General features: G+C 35.6%; 1 protein-coding gene across 1 annotated transcript in view; it reads right to left on the bottom strand.

Moving 5' to 3' along the window:
* Nucleotides 1-14,810, bottom strand: part of USH2A (usherin) — a 386,799-nt gene that overhangs the window by 187,606 nt on the left and 184,383 nt on the right. The window lies entirely within an intron of this gene.

Below are 14,810 nucleotides of genomic sequence, written 5' to 3'. Positions count from 1 at the left end.
TAGCATTTTTGCTGAACAAATATTCTAAAACATCTCTAGCTTTGTACATTCTCCATATTAATAAAAGAATGTTTGTCACAAAAATTATAGTAGGAAAATAATGCAGACATAATTCTCTAACCTTTTTCATTTTTTTTGTTAAAATACAAATAGCAGATTTTAAAGGAATGGAAATTTTTAAAGAAGGAATTTACAATGAGGTTTGGCAGCAGTATAAAGAATACAAGTAAAATCCATATTTTATAGATGGACATTTTTAGTATGCCAGAAAAGTTCTGGGCTTTCACAATATATAAGAAATCCTAGTGTTTTCAGAGCCAAATAATATCAAACTATCATTCTGTGCAAAAATATTTGTAAGCACAAATTCAAAAATCACAACTAAATGAAAAAGATATTACTAAAGCAGAAATGTTGTAGACCCAACTTCTTTCTTATTAGTTTCCTCCTCATGCAACGTCCCTGCTGCAATGGAATTCCTTCTGATTTACTCCACTCCGTGCAAGGGGAGAATGAATTTGGGCATTTTGTTTAAGAACACAGTATGACCCAGTGGTATTGTTCCGTGAAGCATACGGCGAATTGTGAGTTAAAAAAATGCCGTAACTAAAAAAAAAAATAAAAAATCATCAAGTGAGTGCTTGTAACGCAGTGACATGTTTAATCAACATAATGGAGCTGATTCTACCAGGGTTAAGCAGTGCTTATGTGAGTGAGAGAGGGAAAGCACACTCCAGAGCAGGTGCTCGAGCTGGCTCAGCAAGCAGAGAAGCCACAAGGAGTATAGATGGAGATGGAAGCCTGAGAGACAAGTATCAGATACTCCATGTTCTGGGTGGGTAAAGAAGTTACTAGAAGGATTTTACTTTTAGCAGTCCTAAAATGAACAGCTGAAAGCAATCTGTGGCACCTACTTAATTTATAGTGAAAATATAATTGATACAGTGAATATATACATTCTCTCTAAGTTGAAACTACATTGTGGAGCTTCACTTAGCAGACTTAACATAACACAAGGGAAGGCAGAAGAGAAAAAAAAATTTCTTCATTCCCATTTTCTTATGGTGGATAACTGATTTCCTTGTACACAGCTTTGGGATGGGAGCTGAGGAAGTGTATTTTTCTCTCCTTTAGGAAAAATTCCTCATCAAGCAACTGCTTTTCTAAAAAAAAAAAGTAGCTGTAATGCAAAAATGAAAAAAGACAAGCCAATGAAATAGGGAAAGTTTAAAGGAACAGGAATAACTAAGAATGGAAACAAAGGACACATGAGCAGCAAGATCCTTTAGGATAAACTGATAAGTGTACTGAGAGAGGAATGAAGAAGAGCAGAAGTTAAAAAAATAAAATGTGAAAAAATGTAGAAATAAAATGTGAAGAAAAGCAACATGCCACCAAGATCAAAGGAAATTTTTATTCACCACCTTGATTTAATACTGCCAATGTATTTTGACTAATAAAAGCTAAACAGAAAGTTTCAATGGCATCTGAAAGATTTTGGTGGTGTAAGGGTTAAAAAGAAAAGTGAAGTTAGTGGGAAGAGAAGAAGAAAATACAGAAATTAGAGACTTGGAATGCCACTCAAAGCATGAGTCAATGAAAATCTCTCCATAGTCTTCAATAGGGTTTGGATGAGCCTGCAAATATAGTGTAGGTAGTATTCCTAAGAGATTAGAACCAGAAACTGATAAACTGAACAACAAAATCATATTACATCATATTTGATGCAATTATTTGTCATGATCTGATTTGGGAGATATTTTCCTATTTAAAGTTCAGAGTGCTTCATAATAGATCAATGGATTTTAACAACTACAGATACAAACATGAATCTGAATGAGAGGGATGAGGTTCTTTAAACTACAAAGCTACTGTTTGTCAAGGTCCTCTAGCAACAACACCTTGTTTTCCATTTGCTTGATTGCATGATTTGCATAAGATCAAATGTAGGCAATTGTGGCCATAAAAAACAGATTGCTCTCAAACACATTAGAAATGGATCCACAGGCATTATCCAGAAATGCATTACAAAACAACACATCCCAGTGCATGGCAAGCTCAGTGACTAATGTTAAAAACCCTATATTTTACTATATAGGGCATAAATTATATGCTATTCTACAACTGATTTCACCCTGTTGCTGGAAAAAAAATCATTGATCTCAATTTACAAAATGAATGCAATAAGCGGATGATTATTTTCTTTTTAACTTACAGCAAAACTTGATTTTTTTTCTTACACATTTGCTCGATCATGTTTTATTCCTGTGTGTTCCATAATTCCAGTCCCCTCTGTTACTTTAAAATAATATCAAATGCTTCTTATTGCAGCTTTCCAATAACTGCGCTCTTAAATCTCTTATTTCTTAACAATACCTAAATTTGGGTTTTAGTATTGTACTCATTTCTGGACTCAGAAGGGCAAAGAGCACCAAAGGGCAAAGAAGAAAAAAGATACTTTCTTGGCCCAGAGGATTCCCTCAAATCATCCTGTTGAGGTAGCAGGTAGCCAGAAAAATAGTTCTCCACTTTTCACATCAAAAACAGAACAAAAGAATAAAACTAAATTAAACCTCCATACCTGTTTTAAAACCATTACTTAGCTTCCCCAAAGGAAAAGGCAAGAGAGGAGGAAGGGGATTAACCTATCTTTTCTTCTCTTTAACCTTGGAGGCAATACAAACAAACTACATTCTTTTCTAACTTGAATGTCATCAAGAGAAGTGCTAACTGTAGGGGCCATCACTACAATCAAGATTTTCATACCACTGCATTCATTATACGTGAGACTTCCCACACTAACCAACACAACTACGTTAAATATCATGGTAAATCTAACTTCAGTGGTTGGTATATATCCAGTTTCTAATAACTACCGAATAAGTCCTGGTAGCACAATCAATGCATGAGACAGAAATAATAAAGAATGACCCTGTTTGCATGGTCAATAAGAACACTTACTTTGCTTTGATCAGATTTAATGGGTAGTCATTGAAAGATAATATGCAACACTACTGTGCTACTTTTAGCACGGAATTTGAGAGATGTTATTAAGATAAAGAAGAAAAACACAGCAGAGTAAAAAAACCACAACCCTGAAATAACAGATTTAAGAACTTGACTCAAAACATGAATTTTATCATCCAGATGTCAGACTACATCACAGTTCAAAAATAACACAGATAAATGAATACATCACAGACATTACTACTGTAACATGCAGCATTCTGTATTCAGGTGTACAGCAAGTGAGTCATACACCCTTCTTTCCTTCCCTCTTCCACCCTATTTCCACTCTCCTTGGTTTCAGGCAGCTATTCTAAGGACCAGGAATGGAAATGTCCTGTCCTGGTGAGCGCTCAGTTGAAATGTGACTTGCATAAGGAACCCCACATAGTTTATCTCAGGAAAATAATTGAGACAATACTGATCTCATTGTCATATTCAAAGGAAAATAACACTGCAGCAGTGTAGCAAGGGATTGTTAGCCACACAACAAAGAAAACCTGCTGAGAGAGTATGAAGATGAAAAACTTCCAAAGAATTCCAATCACCGTGTTGTTTATGTAGGTAGGGTCTATAACTACTTCTGCTCATTATTCACATCCTTATTCTGTTTTCTCATCTTCTTTCTCATAGTTTATTAAATTAACTCACAATAACTTAATATTTAATTAGAAGGTAAACTCTCTGGGACCATACATCTGCATCACTAAATAGAACAATGTCCCTATCTGGTTTTTATGCACTACCAAAAAATCCAAACAAATTCATAAAGGAGGTGCCAAGATCAGGCTTGCTCCATCAGACATCATTAGCAGTCCTTCCCTTCCACTGTTATCTGAAAACAAGCAACAATTCATATATAACTTGAACTACAGTATATCCTGCTTTCCATGTTTATAAAACACTGATCATTTCATTATATTGACTCTGGAAGAACCATCACTAACATAGAACCTTCTCTGGGAAGGTGGTATACTAATGCTGCATCTTTTTCTCACCTTTCCTGTAAACTTGATGTCATACTCACCACTTCCTTGAAAATATTTCAGAAAAAGCATGGCATCACAAATAAAACCACTCGCCTACTTCAGGCAACTCAATCAAGCCCAAGAAAAGAGTGTGCACATGTATCTAATTGTATTAGGTTGGGACAAAAACAATTGTTGTTTTTAACCATCAACTATAAAACAGTTTAAAGCAGCTTGGAATATAATTAAAATAAGAACCATTAGAATCTACACATTTTTGCCAATAAGAAATAAGTCTATTTATTCTGGGAGCATAGAACTCTGGAGTTCTGGAACTGATTAATTCTTCAAAGGTGTTTGGAGCTGCTGCTTGGCTATGGAAAACCTTTTGCAGAAAGCTGTTGAGATACTTGAAAATGTGATGGGTAGGAGACAAGTCTGGTTAGTAATTTGCTGAGATAGAGTTTTGTAGCCCAGTTTAAGCAGTTTCTGCAGGACACGTGGTTGGGTATTGTCATGGAGAAGAAGTGGTCTTTTTTGATTGATGTTGGATGTAAACATTGCAGTTCTTGGTGCATTTAGTCAGTGTCCTGGCAGTACTTCTCTGCTGTGCTGGTTTCTCCAGGGTTCTAGAAGTTGTAGTGGATGATTCCACTTGCCAAGCACCAAACAATGACCATAACTTTCTTTTGCTGCAGCTTTGGTTTGGGGAAGCATTTTGACGATTCATCTTGGTCCACTCACTGTATGGTTGTCATATAGAATTAAATTTTTGTCACATGTTACAATGTGACCAAGAAATTGATCAGTTTTGTTGCACAAGAGAAGCACAGATCAGACTTTCTAACAGTGATTATTTTTTTTAATTTTAGTTCAGCTCATGTGGCACCCATTTGTTGAGTTTTTTTGATTTTCCAGTTTGGTGCAAATGTTGAACAACTATTGAAGGCCAACATTTAGTTCTTCTGCAACATCTCAAGTTGTTTTGCATGAGTCCACTTCAATAATGGCCCTGAAATGGTTGTCATCTATCGCAGAAGGATGTCTGTGACCCTCCTCATCTTCATGGCTCTCATTTCTGTTATGAAATTTATGGAACCACTGTCAAGCTTTATGCTCAATGATGGTCCCCAGGCCAAATTCTTAGTTGATATTGCTAGCAGGTTCCACTGCTTTATGTCCCCTTTTGAACTCATACAATAAAATAACTTGAATTTGCTATTTTTGCCATCTTTAATTTGACAGTGTAATACAAAAAAGAATAAACAGTGAAAACAAAACCATTAGCCTGAATAAATAGAGCAATTTTTGCACTTTAAAATGGCATACAACATGAACACAGTTAAATAAAAGTCTAAAATAAGCATCACAGTTTACAATAATAAACCCAGCAATTTTTTTTGCACCAACCTATTATAATGCAGCAATGAATGGCCTTTAAAACATGGAAGTAGGCCATCAATTGAAGAAAAAAGCTGTTTTTCAAGACAGCAGCAATTTTGGCTGGATATTAATTAATAACTAAGAATATTCAAGAGTGAGGAATAAAAGAATTTTCTGAAACCATGAAAATGAAGGCAAGAAATAAAGAGAGAGATAAATGAACTTAGGGTCACAAATAATTGTTTTCAGGAACACCATAAGCTATTGTTCTGCTTTCTAACCAGCAAAGACTTTGACACAATGGCATACAGACTAAACAACTTTGCTTCTAGCTGGCTTACAAATGCTGTTTTTTAGAAGCTATTTGTTCAGCAGTAAATATTGTTGGTTTTCCAAACTACTCATAAAGGAGTAAATCCTCATTACATCTAAGGTTTAAATGCTTCATAAGTTTTCAGGAAAGGTCCAATGTTCAGGACTCTTCTGAGGAATAAAGCAAAATTCTGAGGAATAAAGCAAAAGATCATGTATCATATGGCAACATCAAAAAAGTGATGTTGGCCTGTGTAAAGACTGTAAAATTACATTCAAGAAGAAAAACCCTTTGGCATAAATGTGAAACTAGAGGATCTTTATAATTTCGATTATTTCATGTACATGGTAGAATTTTCGGAAAAGTGGTAGCTTCAAAATACTTAAACACATTTAAATTATAATTATGTATTAACAGCAGAGATTAGAAATTATATTTATTTTCACATTTAATAAGACTGCCTCCTGGTTATGCTCTTGTAACCCTTAACTTTTTTAAGGAAAACCTTTCAGCTGTTCATCAGCCCAAATTCATGTACAGTAACCCTCTCTGAGCACAACCTCATCCCTCAAATGTTATGCTTCATCCAGGCCACATTAGCCTCCATTCCTGATTACTGTGTTTCCTTTTTCCTTTTCTTGGGTACAACTATTAGTTTCAGCCTTACATGTCTTTTTAATTAAACCTGCATATTATTCCTTATCCATTGCAAAAGGTGGACTATAAAGATTCCATTCTTTTATTTTAAAGCCACATGCCTGAGATAGCTATTGTGGTACATAACACAGACTTGTTCTCACCTTCCTGTTAAGACATAATAGCTTGACACACTAAGGGTGCTCAGCAAAACATGCAGAGCATCACATACCACATTGCTAAGAAAAAGTTGACGGGAAACATCGGAGAAGGACATTTAAACTTCTCTTTTAATTCTTTACCTCCAATTAATCTACCTGATTCCATGTATGACTGTAAAGACAGCACATGGCACTGACCACAGAAGACTCATGGTGCATGTGTGAAACTCTTTGGAACACTCCTTCCCTTCACATCCCTAAACTCTTCCCCTGACCCATCATCAGCCACCACCAGAAGAAAGAAGACATTTAGGGTTTTTTTCTAAAAGATGGCTCTTGCTGCCAGAGCAACACATAGCCAGTCAGTATAAACATTCAGCATTAAATGAACCTAATGAATTTCCAAATTATGCCTTTGTTTACTAGAATTAAAACTATGCATTTTCTCCTTAGTTTACTTCAATTATAACAGTTGGGCAAATAAGGCGAGTTAGAAGATGAGAGGAGAAGAAAGTAGAAAGCACATTAATTTTTACCAGGCACATGCAGAGAAGTAATTGTGGTCATACCAATCTTAGCTCTATTTCTCTTTGTCATTTCTTTGCAAATCATATAGCCTGATGCAGCTCTATTTTAAGATTTAAATGAAAATTTCCATTCATGAATACATCCAATGCAGTCACAGTACTGCTACCAGCTTAAATGGAAGAGATTTGTTAGTATACATGACAAGAACCATGATCTTTCAGTCAATGTCAAGCCCAAAAAAGTGAAAAAGTAAAAAAAAATAAGTGTTTTGAACATTTTACCTCAGTGTTACCTCCACTTTATGTTCACAACTGGAAATTATATTTGCACCAGGCAACTAAGCTGCAAATTTGAATCTCAGATATCTGCTGCTATAAAACTGGAACTACTCTGGATTCACATTAGTATGATCAAGAACCCCTTGATCATATTCTATATTGAGAAGTAATTCTAATCTTGCTGCAGTGTGAGAAACAAAATTCAGATCCACCTTATATTTGGTGCTGAGTTACTTGTATCAGGTCAAGAAAAGTGCCCGACTGCCACTTTTACAATCCACTGAAGAATCCATGTAGATGTGCAGCTGTGTTAAGAGAAGCCGCTAAGTTGTTAAGTTATACAAGAATATATGGTAAGTAATACAGCAACTATTACTATCCATTTTATATAAATCAATAGTGCAGTATGATCTGGAATAGCATATATTATAGAGAGCAGAAATAGTCTGGAAAATGGCAGTGAGAAAGTACAGGCTTGCAAACTTTTTCTCAGGACGAAAGGCTGAAAAAACCTGAGAAAAAGAAACAAAGAAGGTGACACACTATACAGGTATATAAGAGAGTAAGTGGTACATAGAAAAGCAATTAGGAGTCTGTGTTCCCATGAAAACCTTTTCAATAATACTGAGTGGGGGAAAAGGAAATACAATACATTTAGGAAATGTAATTTTCAAAGAAACTCACCCCACCCAAAATCATAGAATATCTACTGCTGACAAGAAGATTCACTTTTATCTTTGAATCATATTCCGGGGAAGAGACACTAAATATCAACATCACATTTTAAAATTTATTTTTATAACCATCCCTGTAATTCGAAAACCCGTGGAACACAGTCCTGCAATATTTCTATACTTCTGTATCTGAGACAGATACAGAGACAGAACTCTGCAACACTATATTTTATTTTATTTTTTATGTTTTCTTGCATAAGAAAAGAGCAATGGGAGAAAGAAAATACATTTCCAAAATAAATATTTTCTTTGTAAAAAAGTAAGCAATTTTACTAGTGGATTTTTAGTTATTAGAACTGAATGTGCATACTAAATTGCAAAATATCATTTTAACACCAAAACAATTGTTTTAATCAACACAATATTCAACAACAATGACAAAAATCATCAAGCAAGCAGAAACTTGGGACACCACACTCAGACTAGAAATTGGAATCTAAACAAGAAAAATATGACAATGGCTGTTTGAGCTGGTATAAACTAGAGGTTACAGATCAGTGGTTTATAGGTTATGAGCTTTATTTAGCTATATATGCATTTTACAACCATTATGGGTAACTTGTTGCACCATTTTGTATAGTACCAGCCACACAAGATGATTAGAGAACAGCTTTCACTGTTCAGGCCAGGCATCATGAGATTTAAGAATTTCTGTGGAAGAGATACTATCAACTTCCCAGGACCAAACCAGCAATGTATATCTGAATTATAGTCGGACAATAGAAGGTTTTACTAAAACACTACTGTAGTGCTGGAACAAAGATAGGGGGAGGACTAAGCTTCCGAGCACTGCTCTTAAACAAGCCAGTTTATAGCAAATTCAGTGTTATAAGACTACAAAAGCTGAGCTACTTTTCGTCTGGCCACAGAATTAGCAGCATAGTAAAATACAGTGTACTTCTATCTGCTCTCCTCTGTTCTTACTGGAACAATCAGACCCAGCTGTTGAGCCATTAATATGGTCAACATGTGGTTGAGGAAAATTACAGGGCTTTCTTTTCTGCCATCCCCTTTTGGTTTTTTTAAGCGTACTTGTTTTATATTTATTTTCAAACACACACACATTCCTCAAAAAAACCAAAACCCTGAAAAGCCCAAAGTTTCTTTCCACCTGATGTGTTGCACTACCCAGTTATGTCATGTAGTGTTAGTAAAGTCATCAGATAACTTAACTGCCACAATCTGATGTGATGCATTAAACCAGGATTACTGGAATAAATCATGTTTGTGGGTACAGAGATCACAGGTGGTGCACTCAGCTAGTCTGTATTATGGTGTATCTATAGGATGTGCAGATTAGGATATAACGTTCAGAGGCTTGTTCTTGTTTGTGAAGTGTTTTGCAACCATAACTCAATAGTAAGGAGCCACCAAACAGTTATAATGGCATAAAGCATCATCAGGGAAAAATACAAATCGATCAGTGCCAGTGATATAAAAGAAAGAGCATGCATCTGTCCCCAGCCTCATAAATTCAGTGGTTGTTGCAGGCTTTTTCTCTGTGCCACACGTACTTTATTAATAACAGTAACTATCATAAATAATAATAATGCAGAGTAGTTTATTTCAAGATGAATGCTCTGCTTATTATCTGTTGATCCTCTCCCTTATTTCTTACATCCTATCTGTATTGCTCCTGTAAATGGGGAGGGAGAGATAGTTTAATTTATTGTTTGAAGTTTATGCCCTTTAATTGGCAAGTGTACTATACCAAGAAAGTTGCCTATGTATGATCCCTGAAATATCTGCATACCTTAACTGGCATGTTAAGCTTGTACAAAGGCGGCATAGAATTTACATTCTACTGCATGTTATAAATAAGTAATAAGAACAGATTAGAATTATGCATTTACGCCTGCTAGTGAAAGTGAGATGCATAATTCACAAGTGGCAAACCCTTAAGAGGCTTTAGTATTTCACCCCAGCCCTCTCTCCCTCTCCAATTTCATGTGTGTAGAACACAGTATATTTTTCGGTCCCACTGTTCCACAATTCTTTTATTTTCCCCCCAGCTAGACTGGTTAGATACTATAACCACTACTTTTTCTTTCTTGCAGAAAAGCAACAGACACTATATGTTAGCAGTCATTGTTGGGAACGTTAACTTCTTTATGTTACAGTTTTATAACATAAAACAAGGACAAGACTGTAAGATGCAGATGTTAAAGGACAGTGCTTTCAGAAGGCCCCAGAGTAAACTGACATCCTCTACCTAACTCATGAAGACAATGCAGAACTTGCACCTAAAACTTCCTTACACTTCATAGTTAATGTGATGTACTGTTCCTTTAGCGGAATCTCCTGGAGGAACAGACTAAACCCCTACTGCTTTTCTGCTGAAGCCTGTAAACCAATACCTGCTGTGACCACAATTTATCTGATAGCATAAGAAGGTGACAGATTTTGGAAAGCATGAATCTTTCTCTTATAGCAGTTCTACCTCTAAGAAGCACTACTCTATTACCAGATCAAAAGATGTAGGAACGAGGAATTATTTTAGCCTACTTGCTTTAATGTTTTTTCATTCTTCTGCTGGAGCACTACAGTGTTGGTTAATGTACCCCCTAAAGAAGCAACATTAGGGACAAGCTCTTTGGTAGAAGTCATCTGGTAATTTATCTCAACTGTCTTCAATTTAGCATATTTAGTTCCCCAGATTTTCCTTTGCTCTGTGTGCCAAAATTTTAAATTGTGTTCTAGTTCTAACTATCATTTGTTTATTCTGCCTTAATCTCTCCCATGCTACTTCTTTTCATACTCAAGCTAAGATTTACACCTCTATGTCTGGTAACACCTCTATTTACATGTCTATTTGTCTGGTCTGGTTATTTCTTTATTTACTCTTTTGATTTCATCTGTGTATCTCACTTCAAGATTTCCTTGTCTAGCTTTCCATGTACTTTATCTCTGCATGTACACTTATGAGAAAGACTTTAATTATGCATTTATTTTAATTCCCAGTACAATTTAACAGCTTAAAAATTGTTATGCAACATCACAACAATGGTATTATATTAAATATCAAGAGCCATGTCTCAAAAGTTTAAAAAACATTAGTTGAAATGCAAATAACACTTTTTCCTTAACTTTTAGGAATAGCATAAGGATCCATAGTTATGTTGATATCATTCTTATCCTTGAGCTGATGAAAAGGTTAGCATGCGAGCTCGTGAGAACATGTGAACAATCTTGTCAATTGGATTAAATTATTGTTCCTTGATCAGAAAGCAAATTACCAACACTACTAAAATTAGGTGATGTCACTATGAAATTCGTCTTTCAAAGGAAAGCTCTTGACATACTGTACCAACACAGCCTACTTTTCACTCTTGGTAATTTCCTTCACTTTCTACATTTCTCCTAGAACAGACTATGGCAGTTTTCACCACTTACACATAGTTTGTATGAACTCGCTCAGTCCAGCCAATGATCCTGAACAGGTAAGCAATGAGAACCCAGAAGTTTTAATAAGCCACATTCTCTAGTCAGCTCTGAATAATCTTTTCCAATGACTAACAAAGCGGATGCAAAGCTATGCACCCTCTGTCCTAACAGGAAAGCTTTCAGCTGTTGGCGGACCTGGTTTAGCTGCCCCTATTATCTAATCAGAACTGATTCCAACTCTAATTTATACCAATTAGAAAAATTTTAAAATAAAAAATACTGTGTCCCCCAAGGTATTTATATAAAATTTAATACATTTATGCAACTTTTTTGTAGGAACCCACATATGCTCACAGACAGAACACAGAAACATATTGAATTAATTAAAGAAAAGATTAGAATCAGAAATTGCTAATGATATATTTCCAGATACAGGCAGTATATTATCACCAGTGTAAAAATTCACTCTTTCCCATCTGATCAATTATTTTCTTACATGTGCAGACCTTGCGCAGTGCCACTCCTCAACAAAATGACTGAATAGCACCATTCTTAAATTAGAAACCCAGATGCCTATTTACATATAGTCATAAACACACCTAAGCACGTAGAAAAGGAAACCAACATATGCATGTGACTTATATATGCCTCTGTAACAAGGGAACATGGTACAAGCAAAGCAGCCACCACAGAAACAATGTTTATCATCCACCTTTCCGTTCATCTTAAGACCGTGAGTCTAAACCTTAATTAAGGTACACTAACCTGACATTCCTTTTACATTTTTAATTTTATGTTCACAGAAATATTTTTCCCCATGCACTAGCTAATTTCCCTGTAACATGTCACTTTAGTTTGTCACTCTATTTATACAATAAAAAACATGGAAAGGAATTAAAAAGAGAAAGCTTTAGCAGCTTTCAAAGCCCAACTACAACTTACGTAAAATGCTTCAATCAGAAGATTGTCATAAAAATACAGTATTTCATGGAACACTAGTGAAAAGCATGATGGAGTTCAGTACTGACTAAAGCTTTATGTAAACAATTTAGGCGATCAGCACAGAAACTTTGGTTAGATTCCTGGCAGTGATATAACAGAAAACAAAGTATCCTAGAATATCTTTCATGCTTTTTATGACAAGATTCATGTCTTTCATGTGTTTTCACATAACCTAGGAGGACAGAGAAACAGATTTTGAAAATGCAAGAATTCTCTTCCAATCACACAAACCATCAAATATTTTTAAAATCAAACTTATAAGCAACTATTCATGGCCTTGAGATAGTCAGGCTTCTGTTGTTTACACACAAGACAAGACTTGTGAAAGATGAATAATACTCAGGAACATATGGACTTGCAGTAACAGAAAAATATATTAATTGGTGGAACATTTTAGAAAGGCAAGTTAAAAGGAAGTTAATCGGGTTTATTGAAACATATGCAAACATCAAAGATTCCCTTTTTCATAGAACTATCTCATTATAGCTTTCTGGTTTTGATCAGTAAATAATATGCCGAGAATGTTTAAGTAATGTTTAATGACTCAACACTCTCGTGATGACACGTTTAGTAAAACCAAGGAAAAGGAGAACCTCCAGAAGTATTATTGTGGTGTTACCTGCCTGTACATTGTTACCATTTCTTAATATGCCACTAGTGTTAAAGGAAGGTTGGGACATCAGATGTAGAGAGAAGGTTCTGCATCTAGTGCAAGCCAAAGAGGAATGAATGTACTACACGTTCAGAATCATTATCACAGCTGATAAACCAACACAATTTGTAATAGCAGCGTGGAAGAAAGTATCTATCTTAAATTAAATATACATCATGTGCTTGGCAGTTCAAGAAACCGAATAGTCCTAAATGAGTAAGGCTAAATAGGAGTGTGGTTTCCAGGGCATAAGAAAAATCTCAGAGAGAAGCATTTGCAGCTTGCAATATGAAGAAGGCTGCCCAACTTTTTCCAAGCCTGTTAAATTAGAGATAAGTGAGGTACATGTTTATGAATAGATATCAAGATATTCAAACAGAAACAGCAGGATTTGCCTTAGTACATTTGTGCAAGAGGCATCATACCTTTATTTACTTGAGTCCAGCATTACCTGAAACTAAGAACAGATCATTTATCAGGCATTTCAAAGCGATCCCAGCAAAACAAATCTCGCAGGATGGCAAGATGCTTTTCTCTATCTATAAACAAATGATTTTTAAGTTGAACAGAAAACATTGCACAGTGTTTCAGGTGTTCTAAAGCACTTAACAAAAGTTTGATTGAATGAAATCTTGAGTTAAAATATAAACTCATGTGCCTGTTTTATCAGCAAAATTAAAACCAGAACAGAACCCACCACTTCGCCTCACTAGTTTCCAGCAAATCTACTGAAAACAAGATCCCACAAAAAGTATTTCAGGCTACAAGCACAATATGGCCAAGAAAGCATATTCTAATTCTTACAAATCTAAGGAGACCTCTAAAAGTTTAACAGCAAACAGTGGTCACCACCTGGCAACTGCTCATAAAGAGAAGAGATATTACTTGATAGGGCTCTATATGATGCCCTCACTGACAAAAGACAAAACGCAGAGGAACATCCTTCAGAAGTCCCAGAGTAAGGTGGAAGAGATGCACAAGGTAGGGTCAGTTTGGCCAAGAGAGGTTCACACAGGCAACATTACTACAAAGTGATCATAGAAAGTGGCGAAATAAGAATTTGCTGCTGTCTAACTGCAGTGGGGATGTCTTGGAGATACTTGCAAATCCACATGACACCCCCACCAAAATATTTTGTGGTCAGTAAGTTCTGCTGCTTGCAGGAACAGGGGGAGAGAAATGAAAAAAGTTGTATTTAAATTGCACAAATTGAACTTAATGAACTCTTGATTTAAATCTGTCCTGCTTAGTACATACTGTCTTTTTAAGAGATCTCAGCATCTTTAAGTCTGCTGACCAATCTAGATATCTGTGAAAGAGACAATAAAGAACTAGAAGCCTATATTGGTCTGACATCTAATTCTGAAGACCACAGAACAAAATAATCAGGGATTTTTACATTTTTTTATTGTTTTTAAAACTTGTCAAGGAATTTAGACAAGCCTGGAAATCAATCTTCTTCATCTCTTTGTCTAAAAAACAGAGCTCAGAGACAAAATATTTCCTGTACTGGAAGAAAGGAAAGGAATAAAAAGGGACACTCCCTGTCCTACAGCTATCAGCTCTGGAGAAGCTATTTGCTCCAGTTTGCATTGATATATAGAGAAGATTGGGAGGTACCAATCACTCTTATTCTATAATTTGCACTGCATTTTAATTTTTAGAAAGCTCAAGCAACCTAAGAGTTCAGCAATTCCAGCAGGGTTAGCATGAGTTCTCTCCTGGCTTGCCGTGTCGCCCAAATCTGATCAAAGGACAAGGACTC

Source organism: Cuculus canorus, chromosome 3 (assembly GCF_017976375.1).
Source record: "Cuculus canorus isolate bCucCan1 chromosome 3, bCucCan1.pri, whole genome shotgun sequence".
Classification (NCBI taxonomy): domain Eukaryota; kingdom Metazoa; phylum Chordata; class Aves; order Cuculiformes; family Cuculidae; genus Cuculus; species Cuculus canorus.
Note: the sequence above shows the minus strand (reverse complement) of the source record. Positions and strands in the feature narration are given on the sequence as shown.